A 12656-nucleotide genomic window follows, 5' to 3' on the forward strand; every position below is an offset into this window, starting at 1 on the left:
AAGAGGGATACCTTTTCTTTTAAGACAAATGGAAAAAAAGATGATGGGCCAAAGAAAAATAATAGCTTCTTTGTAAAAGAAAATATCTTTCTTCACATTTGTGCTAAGGCTGCCCAACCCTTTACATGAAATCAGTGGTGTTGCTCCTTTAATTCTGCTGATTCCATCTCCCTCAAGGTCAACCAGGTTTTTGGCTGGCTTTACAGAGTGTTTTCAAAGCATTTATCATATTCCATTATGGAATTCTTATCAAGTTTGTTTTTTTTTTTTGTTTATGAACCTGGCTAGGTATGCTAAAGATGTTACAGTAAATGTCCCCAAAATAACTAGTTCCACCTTATCAGCCAAATTACATTGTTATTTTTGTATGAATATGTAACAACAAATCCCATCACTGTGTGCAATTATAATTAACCAATAAAAATGTGGAAAAAAGAGGAGAAATGAAATCCTCTTTAAATAAAAAAAAATAGTTTCACAGTATTTTAGAGAATATTGTATAGCTTGTTATTTACAGCTAAACATACAAAAGTTTGTTTCCAAGAAATTGATAGACTAAGCTAACTAGCTACATTTTGTAATTTAGATATATTGGCAACTGGAAGTAACAACCTATTGCTTCATAATTAATTGACTTGGATATCTTTTTAAAATTAATTAGTTGAGAAGTACAGCTGGGCAAAGATTGATGTGCATGAGGTCCCTAGTGCTCCCATCAGATACCAAGGTCAAGCAAGAGATTATTACGTTTCAACTGTCTGCTCAGCAGTAAGTCAACTAGCCAATTATTACTGATGGGCTCCCTAATTGTCTTCTCCAGGTTCGGTTGAGTCTTCCAGTAAATCCACAAACTGTGTTTTCTAAATATTGACCTAGTTTAATTATAGCTTTATTATCCAGTAGGCTTTGTTTTTAAATGCACATCATTATTGAGTATTCAATACATGCCAGCTCCTCCTTTGAGACAAAGACTTTATTTCTTTCTTTTGCTCACAAGATCCTTGTGAATTAGATGTGAAGAGATGGCCTAACACAATGGTGAAAGCCAAGACTTTCTAGATTTAGGTCTTAGCACCATTATTAACTGCTGGGTGATGTTATGCAAATTTCTTACTCTTTCTATCTTTCAGTTTCCTCATCAGTAAGATTGTGATAATAATAACATCTTTTTTTTCCCTATAAGCATGTATGGATTAATCAGTCTGTGTAGTATTTAGAATAAAACAGGGTTGTCACATATTGTCATGACTTTTCTGCATTGTCACCTGCTAATAACCATAATCTGTATATTTCTGAGCACTTGCATGCTTTTAAGAACTTTGCATATGTTAATTGATGAAATCCTTCCAAGAATCCCATAAAGTAGACATGACATGAATTGAATGAGGGTACTAGGGCACAGGGAAGACTGACAGCTTGCCTAATGTCACCTAAATTACCAGTGAAGGAACCTGAATTTGCTCTCAAAAGTTCTAGCTTCAAAACTTATGCTTTCAACTACTCTTCTGTAGCTGCCAGGTTTTTCTAGTATTCAGACACACGAAAATGCAATCCCTGGAAGGAACATTGTTCTTTTATGACCCTGTCATTACAGGTGTTCTTGGCCTGGAATGCTCTGCTCCTTTGCCCTATTCAGTTCGAATATTCAACAACAAAGTCACCTCTTCTGAGAAAACTTTCTTGATGCTCTTGTAATAGAGTTGTTTGCATCTTCCCTTGCAGCACCACAGAATCCCAGGCATTTCTCTTTATGGCACACTTATGTGATACTGTTCGTTTTAAAAAAAAAATCCATAAATATTTACGAGGTCATCAGTGCTTTTCCCTGAGTCCCTTTCCCCACTGAACTTGCATTCTCCCCAAGGAAGACAGACTTCAGAACTTTGGAGAAATAAAAGTTTAAGACAATTCCCAATGTTCAGAATGACTTTTGGAGAAGATACGAGTTAATGCAGACAAAACCTGAGTGTGTGCTGCTTTAACTAGGTGTTTGGAGATGAGACTTGAATATTGGGAAGTAGCCAGACATGACAAGATAAGCAGGGACAGCATTTGAAGGCGGAGGACCAACAAATACAAAGTCCTTTCCTTGAGATCAAGGTTGCTGTATTTAACCATTATTTATTTACATGTTTTATCTCCTTGCTTAAATTGTGAATTCTTTAGAGCTAGACCTATGTCCCATCTGTCTTTGAACCCCTGTTGTGTTCACTATATTTCCTGGACAATGGTCTCTGATGGCCAATTGCTTGTCTAAATTGTTGACACAGTAAATTGTTATCCAAGGTTTCTTATCCTCCTTTCTCTTCCTTCTGTGTTTTTCATCTTGTTGTTATTCTGAAATGAGCTCTCTGTTTCTGTTTTTCCTTTCTAGTCCCTTCTCCACATCTATGTTTTCATTTGGAGCTACCTGCTCCCACATGAATTTCTCTTGTCCTTTGAGCTTTTATGTTACTGCGGGCAATTCCGTCCTGAGCTGCAGGGTTCTAGCAGTTGATAGGGTCTTGGGATAGGGAACAAAGCAGCTCAGACATCTTTTTCTTCCCTTTTTCTCCCTACCTTCTTTCACAGACCCTGAAAAAGTCTTTCTATTTGGGGTCTGACACCAAAGCTAAAAGTATACCCAGGTGACTGAGACCTTTTTTTTTTTTTCCTTTTGGCAAATGAGTGGCCGTTGGTTCTCATTTTAGCTATGTTGTGGGTGCTGGCTTTGGAAAAGGGGCTACCTTCGTGTTTGCTGCTCACCCCGGGAAAAATTTTATTGCTTGATTGCGCTTAGAGATTGAAGTTAGAGAAAAAAAATTACAAAAAAGCAGAAAAGGAATGGCCGATTTTACTAGCTAACTGTAAAGGATTTCTACAGTTTCTTTTCTTCCATCTGATAGAGAAAAGAAGCAAAGGCTGGGCCTTTGTTTTGCAGGGCAGCTTTCATCTGCTCCCCAGGAGTTTATACTGCTATTCAGGAGGAAAAGATAGCTGAGGCTGAGCTCAAACCTCCCCTGGTGCCTTAAAGGCCATCTCTTTTAGTGGCTGACTCACTGAGCCTACAAATCAGAATTGAATCAGCTCCCCCCCCCCGCCCCCCCCCCCACCCCGACCCTTAACACCTTTTTTTGATTCTTGTCTTTCAGAGTGGGTTCTACCTGTAAAGTGTTTGAAATTAATTTTGAAGATATAAGATTATTGTATCAGATTAACACCAGATTTTTCTTGCCTGTGATCATTCTTGAGATGCCAGCCAAGGTGACCTAATTCCCCTGCCCTTCTTCCCAGACACTACAGGGATTTCTGTAGAGCCACCTTCATTCCACAGCTACAAATACAACTCAGCCCAATGACCTTTTGTTGTAAAAGGAAACCTGGGGCTTTCTCAGAAGCTATTTTTCACTGTTGGCTTTAGAACTTGTGAAATGCCTTTAGTTATTCTGATATATATATATAAAAAGATCATGGTGTATAGATGTCTTAATCTGTAGGATATTTTCCAGGAATCCAAAAGTAGAAAGGCAGTGATGTGTGGAATTGGGCTCTGGATTCTTATTACCTGGGTCAGATACCTGCACCAACACTTCCACCTGGGTCATCTTTGGAAGGTTGTTTAATGCCTCTGCAACTCAGTTTTTTTTGTTTTTCCTATTAAATGAAAATAATGGCTGTCAAGGGCTGGGGAGGAGTATATGAGATAATGCATATAAAGTACTAAATGTAGTGTTTCCAATATGGACACTAAGAAAAAGGTGACAATTTTAAATTTTAATTAGTCCCTTATCTGGTAAAGGGCATGCTGTCATTGAGGAGAAAAGTACATCTTATTCTCCACCCTTTAAAGACATTGTGCAATATACAATGCCTGAGACTGTACTTACTGATGTTCTCTGTATTGGTCAGAGAGAGTGTGCAATTTCTAATGTGGAGAAAAAGCTAGATCTCACCTAGACAATGGGATAATTACCAGGAAGCAGTAGAGAGCATGGGTTCTGGAGACAGAATGTTCAAATTTGAGTTTAGACTTCCTTGCTTATTAGCTATCTGACCATGGACAATTTGCAGTAATTTCAATGTGCTTTAATTTTCTAATGTTTCAAGTGAGAACAAGAATAGTATTTCCCCACAGAATTGTTAGCATTAAATGACAAAATAAAATGCACATAGGTACTATGTATAGGTACTCATAGTATATGCTCAAGACCTCAAAGATTGGTAGATTTTATTATTACTAACAAAGGTTCATTTCAATTTCATCTGGTCTTTGTTTGTAAAAACTCATTTGTTTTTGACTTTTAATGGGTTTGGGTACAACAGCTTTGTCTTCATCGAACCACTTTTAAGCCAGACATGGTGGTGCACACCTGTAATCCCAGTGACTCAGGAGGTCTAGACAGAAGGATTGCAAGTTTGAGGCCTCCCTGAGCAATTTAGTGAGTCCTTGTCTGAAAATTTAAAAAAAAAAAAAAAATAGAGAGACCTGGGACTATAGCTCAATGGTAAAGTACCCCTGGGTTCAATGCCCAGTACCACAAAACAAAACAGAAAAGTAAAAAGCAACATTTTTAGTTGCTAAATTGCTTGTTGAGAAATGAATTGACAGAGTTGGAAGAGGCTCTTGAAGTTTTTCAATAGAAACAACTTTTTTAAAAGACAAATGAATTAGTATTATGAAAATTTGACTCATTTTTCAAATGGACCTCAATATTGATGTCCTCATCCAGATAATGTAAAGGATGAGACTACAAGTTGGGTTAATATGTCCTGCTGATTAGAGGAGATAACCAGGCATCACAAGCTGCAAATCTGTTTCTGTTTCTCGCTTCACCTCACTTAACCTGCTTTACTCAACTTCCAAATTAGGATAATAGCATATTTCTACCCACACAGACATGTTGGGTAGCTTAAGTTAATTGATGTTTGCAAAATGCTGGGAGATAAAAGGAACTATGGAAATATAAAACATACTAAAGAAGAACAAAGTGAAATATTCAAAATGATAGAAGGTGCAATAGAACTAGATAGATTAGGTAACTAGAGCCTGGAAGACAATAAAGCTGGGGTAACACTAAATCATAATACTGATTCTGGGTTTTGAAGAGCTCATTCAAAAGAGTCCTCTCTTTTGATATGTAACAGTTAATTTCTCAGTGTTGTAACACCTTCTTTTCCAAATGAATGCTGGCCTTAAAAGTGGGAAGTGATTATTTCCATTAAAGTGGACTCTTCTCTGTTTAATGAATTCATGTGACCCCCTGTGACTCTAACCCTTGTGGCATTTTTTTTTCTAGGTTTCAAAGATCAGACACTCTTCAGAGAAATGCAGTAGATAAAAAGTTTTAAGGAACTAATTTTTAAAAATTTGACTTGACCAATGTGACTTTTTTTTTCTTTTTTCCATTTTATCATTAGATCTAATACCTGTGCCAGAACCATCTGGTGTGACAGCCATAATAGTTGAAATACTTTCCCTTGCAGTCTTTAGAAATGCCCCCTAGAGGCAAATAAGCATTTGGCGGAACCAGTAAACAGAAGTATAAAGGACATTTCCTGCTTGTTCTTTTTCAGGTGGTATGTGGAAGAGACAGAGGGGTTGGGGGAGGCACACTTGCTGTCTACTTGGCAGATTGATGAAGCCCTTTCAGGTAGGACATGCATTTTCAAGGCCTGGGAGAATTTGATGTCATTTTTATTCTATAACAAATAATATAATAGCATGTTGATATTCAACTGTGTGCGCTGCTGACCTTGGGCTGTTTAAAAAATTTGCAAAAATTATCCTTCACAGTAAAATGCGTTTGTTTACCGACTCCCAGTTTTTGGAGGGATCCTAGTTTGTCCATCTTTCTTATTGCCCTTCTCCATGTCCTTTACTGATTACAGACATCCTAAAAAACTAGACATTTGAAGGGCTATGGGCTGAGGTCTGAGAAACAAAAAGAATACATTCTACCCACCGAAAAATGTAGCTTTGATTGCCTTGGGGAATCAAGTCAATGTGCCTTTCCTCAGAGTCACAAAATAGCATTTGATGACATTTTATAGTTTACGTGTTATTGTGTGTTGTACATTATGTATTGACCATATCTCATTAATTAATCTTTTGTGTAAATCTCTTAGCATTATTATAGTTCATACTAAACCCAAATGAATCAAAAGGAGATATTTGGGCTTTTCTTTCCCTTGGATAGTACATAGAAAAATTAGGGGTGAGTTGAAAAATTAAAGCCAATTGACTTTCCATCAAAATTACCCCAGGTGAATGTCACAGAGGACACTGGAGAAATACAGAGGAAATAAATATTAGGAAGGAAGAGTTTCAGTTTTACCTTATTTCCCTTGAACAGAGTATAATATCTTGAATTTGCTTTTTAAATCTTTAAATCTTTTTAAATCTCCAGCAAAAGTATCTGCCAAGTTCATGCACACAAGATCTTAAGTTTGCCACAAAGAATCCAGTCATTTCCATTTTTTTTTAAACAATAAGCTATAAATAACACAAACAATGACAGGATTGTGTTTGTTTCCTCCTGACGTATCCTGGCTGAGGGCCTTGATCATAATCCTTAGGTGGAAAGCAGGAATTCTGTCTGAGCTGCAGAGTGATCCATAACTTTTTCCAAGAAAATGTTTGCCGGAAGCAGGCCTCCTAGCCAGGCACTCAGTGTGGGGCTTTTGAGTTATTTATTGTGTAACAAGGCTCCTGACTTTGAGCACAGGGAATGTGTTTTCCCAGGCCACAGGCTTAAAATAGATGCCCACTCCTCTCCTTTCACATTATTTATGGACAACCAAATTACTTGTCCTTCTGTCCCGCCCCCAAGAAATAGGTTCTTTCTTTCTCCTAGTGGCCAGGGACAGTAACACTTAATTTGTGCTTATCCTGAGTTGCTCTTAGGATGGTTCACTTCCTCAGGGGAAGACTTGTGTAATGGGCAATGCAGAATCACATTCATAAACTCATCGTGATTCATCTCAGTACTGTTACAAATGGCAGGGCCCCGCAAAATTAGCATTACATTTAAGCACAGCCACATATCTGGAGGATTGCTTCTGGGCATGCTGCATGGCTCATGGTTCTTCTATGTTCCTGAAGTGTGTTTCTTAATGATTCATTAATTACAAGCTTTTATCTAGACCAGTTGGTCCATCATTAATGGGTACAAGCTTCACACACCCGACTTTAGGCAACTGTTGTTTTACACTGATTCCTTGGGTGAAGACAGCATGGCATAGACCCTGTCTGCCTTTTCCCCTTTCTACTATTTAGCCTTTGCATTCATCTGGCCCTGTCTCTACTGGGAAATTTCCTGGTCCCAGCAAAAAGGGCGATCTTAATTGATCTTTAGGGAATCTTGAAGGAAAAATAATTCCATCATGAAATCAATGCCATTATTCCTATTTCCATTTGCTTATATAGAGTTTGTGCTTAGCAAATATTTGATCTTCTTATGATTTTCTTTTATTATTATTATTTTTAAATCGCATTGGAAAGTGTGAGGAGTACTGGGGAGAAGGAAATCTGGAGAAGTTTGTGTGTATTCCCTATTTTCAGACAGAAAGGCTTCAATTCATTTGGGATCTGGGGCAAAAACTTAGGCAAAGGTAGGTGTCTTTGTCCAGTCTGACCCCTATCTGTTCAGTACAATATGGCTCCAGCATATCTTCTGAGCATCTATTACATACCCTGCTGTGTACTGTGCTGTTTACTAGCAATACAAATCTGATCCCTTGAGGATTCCATAGTCTTAAGAACCAGTCACAAAAATATACCATTTATGCCAGGTGTGCTTCTAGAAGACCTTCCTAGAGTTGCTGAGGCCTCAGTTTGATCTTGAATGTGAAATTAGTCAAGCAAAAAATAGCTTTTGCCCTGTGAGCTATTTGGCCTACTTTTCAGACATTATTGAATCACCAGTGCTTAAAAGTAAAGGTTGATTTTTACTTCTCGGTATTTTTTTCTGGCAGCTTCATTGAGCATGCAGATTTCAAAGATAAAGAGGTCCTGAAAGAAAAGTATGTTTACTGACAGCTAAGCTCAGTCTATTGCAACGTAAATTCAGTATTATTTAAGAAGAATGCCCATGGGTTCCACCTGAACCTTATCCAGCATGCTTTCTTTGCACTCAGAGTTCAACACGAATCTATATTAGCAGTGACACACTTTTTCTATAAAGGGCCAGATGGTAAATATTTTAGGTTTGGCAGGCTAAATGGTCTCTGTTTGAATTACACAATTCTGCTGTTAAACGTTGAGAGCCCCTAGCTACAGACAACACATAAATATATGTGCATGACTTTGTTCTAGTAAAACTTTATAAAAACAAGAAGAGAGCTGAATTTGGGCTCTGGGTCATAGATTGCTAATGCTATTGCATTTCCTGTAGTTGAAAAGCATTTTAAAATTTAAACTAAATGTCAAAACTTCAGATACTGAATATCAAACTAGGATTGTAAGCTAATTTTTAATTCTTCTCATTCAATACCTAATTTACATAAAATGCCATGCAAAGGAATAAATGAAAAAATAAAATAAAATGAAAGTTGGTGCTTGCCCTAAGCTTACTTTGAGTAGGAAGACACATTTTATGCATGGAGAGACACAGGCACACAGAAATCACTTACTCTCCGTTAGAAGGTAGCAAGTCATGGGATAGAATCATGTCAGGCCTCTTTGCCCCACAGCAGCACTTGGAATGGGTGAAAGTACTTAGATCAGAATGGAGTCTTCGAGGAAGAAGAGAGGATGTATGAATCTAACACCTGGGAACACTACTTCAGCCATCTGCTAGAAATAACTGAAAAGAGAAATTGAAGCTGTTTTCTTAACAATGCCCAGAATCATGCTGCATGGTTCCATGCTAACAAGAGAATTGCCCAACTTTCATTTTGCCTGGAGTTTATATGTTTAGGAGGCATCTGTCAACCTTCAAAAGAGTTTTGTTCTCATAAAGAAAGAAAGAGCTTTGTTTTCATTTGTTGAGGAATCTTATCTTTTTCTCAGATCTTCATAATAATGTTTACAGATAAGGAAAACAAAGACTTTTTACTGCTAAAGCTAAAGAAGTCATTGAGGAAATTATTCTATGGTATTTTGACCTAAATTCAAATGATAAATGTATTACAACTGCCCAATCCAACTATCTTTTTTTTTTATGATCTTGTTCTTACTGATACCACTTTGGCATTTGATAGTACCGTTTGCCACTTCTTTTTGGAAAATTCTCTTAGATTCTGTGATAAAATTGTCTTCTAAAATGGAGGTATTTCCCAAAGAACAGTCCTAAGCCCTTTAATTTCCGGATTCTTTATCATCTCTTTCTGCCCTTTTCTGTTTTCAGGGCTTTAACTTAACTTCTAACTAGATAAAAAGGAGGGAAGAGGAAGAAAAGGCATTATTGAAGTGTGTTGATAAGGATCCAGAGATAGAAAACACAAATACTTCCCTCAAAGATTTCACAGTCAAAGAGAAAGACTGGGTGGAGGAAAGAGAAGAGATGAGAAAAGAAGAAAGAGAAATGGATTAGCAATTCGAAGATCCTGGCGGATGTGCAGGCAGGGGAAAAAAGAGGAGCGCCTCTCAGATTCTGGGGTGTGTAGGGTGGCTACAAAGGTTTCCCAGGGTAGGGATAACTGTATTGTATATAGAATTCTGAATATAAATATTCGGGGGAAGAGAGGTAGTTTGGAGTCTCTAAGACTGATATGTTCCTTCTTGGCAATTATAGACCATGGTAATTCACACTGACTTATCAGCTGGGTTTCCTTGTTGTCTTCCTACCTAGAGCAGAAGCTTCTGGAAGACGTCAGTTTTCATCATTTTGTCTTTAGCACCTGAATAGTGTCTGGTGCCTAATAGGGGCTCAGTAACATTTACTGAAAAATAAAAGTGATTATTCCTCCATTAGTACTTTGAAAACGAGTCTCAGCAATTGAAACTAATTTATTTATGCTGGTTGTGGTGGTGCACACCTGTAATTCAGCAACTGGGGAGGTCAAGGCAGGAGGATTGCCAGTTTGAGGCCAGCCTTAGCAACTTCGTGAAATCCTGTCTCAGAACTTAAAAAAAAATAAATAAATAAAAATATCTGGGGATATAGCTCAGTGGTTAAGTGACCCTGGGTTCAATACCCAGTACAAAACAAAAACAACAACAAACAAATTTACTTATGACTAAATTTTTTTTAATTGGTTGTTCAAAACACGACTAAATATTTAGTACCGGAAAATAAGGACATTTAAACACAAGCTCACATGAGTCATTTGTTTTTTGCTTCAGCTTACTTAGACATATCAGGTTTTACCCTCATTCCTGAACCTTAATCCCACATCTCCAATTTCTTAAATATTCTCCCTGAATGTGCTTCCTTAGACTCAGAATGATCAAAATAGAACTTTTCATCTTTCCCTGGATAGAGAAAATTCTTTATTTCTGTATGATATCAACTCCCAATTTCCCCTTCAAGTCTTAGAGTATAGAATGTCAGAGTAAATTAAATAAAAACATGGAAGGCAGGGATCATTTGGCTCATGGAATTTTAGAAAATTTTGGCACATGGCATCTTCCTTGTTAGGATAATTAGCCCTAATGTCTGAATAAACCTTATAGAGAAGCACCATTTGATAGATATAAAATGTGAGCCACAAATGTAATCCACATATGTAGTTTTACATTTTCTTGGTCATATTAAGAAAAACTTAAAAAGTAAAAAAAATTAACTTTAATAAATATTATTTAACTCAATATATCTACAATATTATTTTAAAGCAATTATTCAAAATGTTTCACTTGTTATGCTGTATTTGCACCCTGACTCAGGGCTATAATTGCAGCATTGATCTTTTTCTTCCTGCTTCCCATTCCTTTTCAGGTGTGCACCACCACAGCCAGCATAAATAAATTAGTTTCAATTGCTGAGACTCATTTCTAATGTAGGAATAATCACTTTTATCTTTCAAATACAACATTTTACACTTTATAGGACATCTTTATTTGAATTAGCCACTTGACAGCTACATGTGGCTAGTAACTATATTGAACAATGCGGTTCTAGAGAATCTTTAACAAAAATTCATAAGCTATAAAACAATATTAAATCTCAAAGTCTGCTCTAATCATTTGTACTCCCTTCTTGCCCTGCTCAATTTGATAGTTTTATTACTCAAATCCAACTAATTGGGAGGCTGGGGAAGTCAGGGAGGAGGGTCAGCAGCAATGCTAAAGAGAAAAGTTTATCAGGAAAAAGATCAATGCTGCAATTATAGCCCTGAGTCAGGGTGCATTTGTAATCTGAAAAATCTCAACTGCATTTGATAGACATGTTTACCACAAGTGACATGTTTTCTTTCAGGAATGGTGTGTTTATAAGAGTACTGCGGCTGACATCAAGATCTGTAGAACATTTATTTAACAAAAGTCTTCCAACTCAGGTGGGAATGGAAGCCATAGTGAATCATCTGACCGTTTCAGTTCCTTTAGCTTGGAGATGCTCTTCAGGGATGGATTGAAAGATAGGAAAAAGTAAAACATTTTCTACTGACTTGATTTTTTTGCTTCTTCCATTTAACAATGTATGGTTATTACCAAGTATCCCAACATGATATTCATTGATCACCTCCTAGTCTTTGAGGCATTCTTTGTCTCCTAAACCTGAATCTAGAAAGCCCTTTGAGTCCTTCCTTACCAATTGATACCTAGTCCTGTAAATTCTTTATTCATAGTTACATCCTCTTCCTTCTGTTTCATTCTTAACCATTTTGTCTCATAGCCCATATATAGAAAAACCTTTAAAGACTGAAATTAAGCAATTTTAAAGATGTCCTATAAATTATATAGGCAGAATAAAATAGACATTATTATTGCTGTATGTATATATGTGACTGCATGACCAATGTGATTCTGCAACCTGTACACTCAGAAAAATGAAAAATTATACCCCATCTGATTCAAATGTATGGTATGTCAAGATCATTGTACTGTCCTGTGTAACTCATTAAAACAAATAAAAAAATAAATTAAAAAAAATATAGGCTTTTTTTGGGGTAGGTGTTCTATATATAAGACAATGCAAAATCATGGGTTTAATGTAATCTTTGTGGTCCTCACCTCCATCACTTCATAGAATGACCACTACAATGATTGTCAAATGAAGTTACTATCTTGAGACTTCCTGCTTCCCATCCCCTTTCACCATCAAATTCATCTTTCCAAGACATTACTTTGTCAAACAAAAATGAAACCCTCCATCTCTCTTTATAAATGAAGAAATCTAAATTGAATTATAGTACGTTACTTATCTAGAACCACACCATTTAAAACTGGAAGAACCACATTGAAATCCAGGCTTCCTGATTCTTCGCTTTGGATGTTCTCTATTACACATTCTGCCAGTAGCATAATGTCCAAACTCTTGAAACTTTATTCTAGGCTCGGTCCAATTTAAATCCCATCTGTCATGTCAGTGTTCTCTCAGCTCCCATACACAAACCTGCCAACACATCATCCCTTAAAGAGCCATCCACCCAGTCATTGTACAGAAGTTTATTGGGCACATCGTGTGTAAGACATTCTATTAGATGCTTAAAGACACCAACTTTCACAAGCTGTGTGGTGATGTGATGTGAAAGGTGATGGAGGTAGGTGGAGGACAAAGCACTGACAATGTTGAAAA

At 36.9% G+C, this 12656-nt stretch overlaps 1 long non-coding RNA gene across 3 annotated transcripts in view; it reads left to right on the forward strand.

Moving 5' to 3' along the window:
• Positions 1-11936, forward strand: part of LOC144378582 (uncharacterized) — a 50654-nt gene extending 38718 nt beyond the window's left edge. For all 3 annotated transcript variants that reach the window (XR_013440410.1, XR_013440408.1, XR_013440409.1), the window contains 2 exons: positions 5554-5630; positions 11337-11936. This is a non-coding gene — a long non-coding RNA (uncharacterized LOC144378582). The remainder of the gene's footprint in view (positions 1-5553; positions 5631-11336) is intronic.
• The last annotated feature ends 720 nt before the right edge of the window (positions 11937-12656 follow it).

Source organism: Ictidomys tridecemlineatus, chromosome 6 (genome assembly GCF_052094955.1).
Source record: "Ictidomys tridecemlineatus isolate mIctTri1 chromosome 6, mIctTri1.hap1, whole genome shotgun sequence".
NCBI classification, from domain to species: Eukaryota; Metazoa; Chordata; class Mammalia; order Rodentia; family Sciuridae; genus Ictidomys; species Ictidomys tridecemlineatus.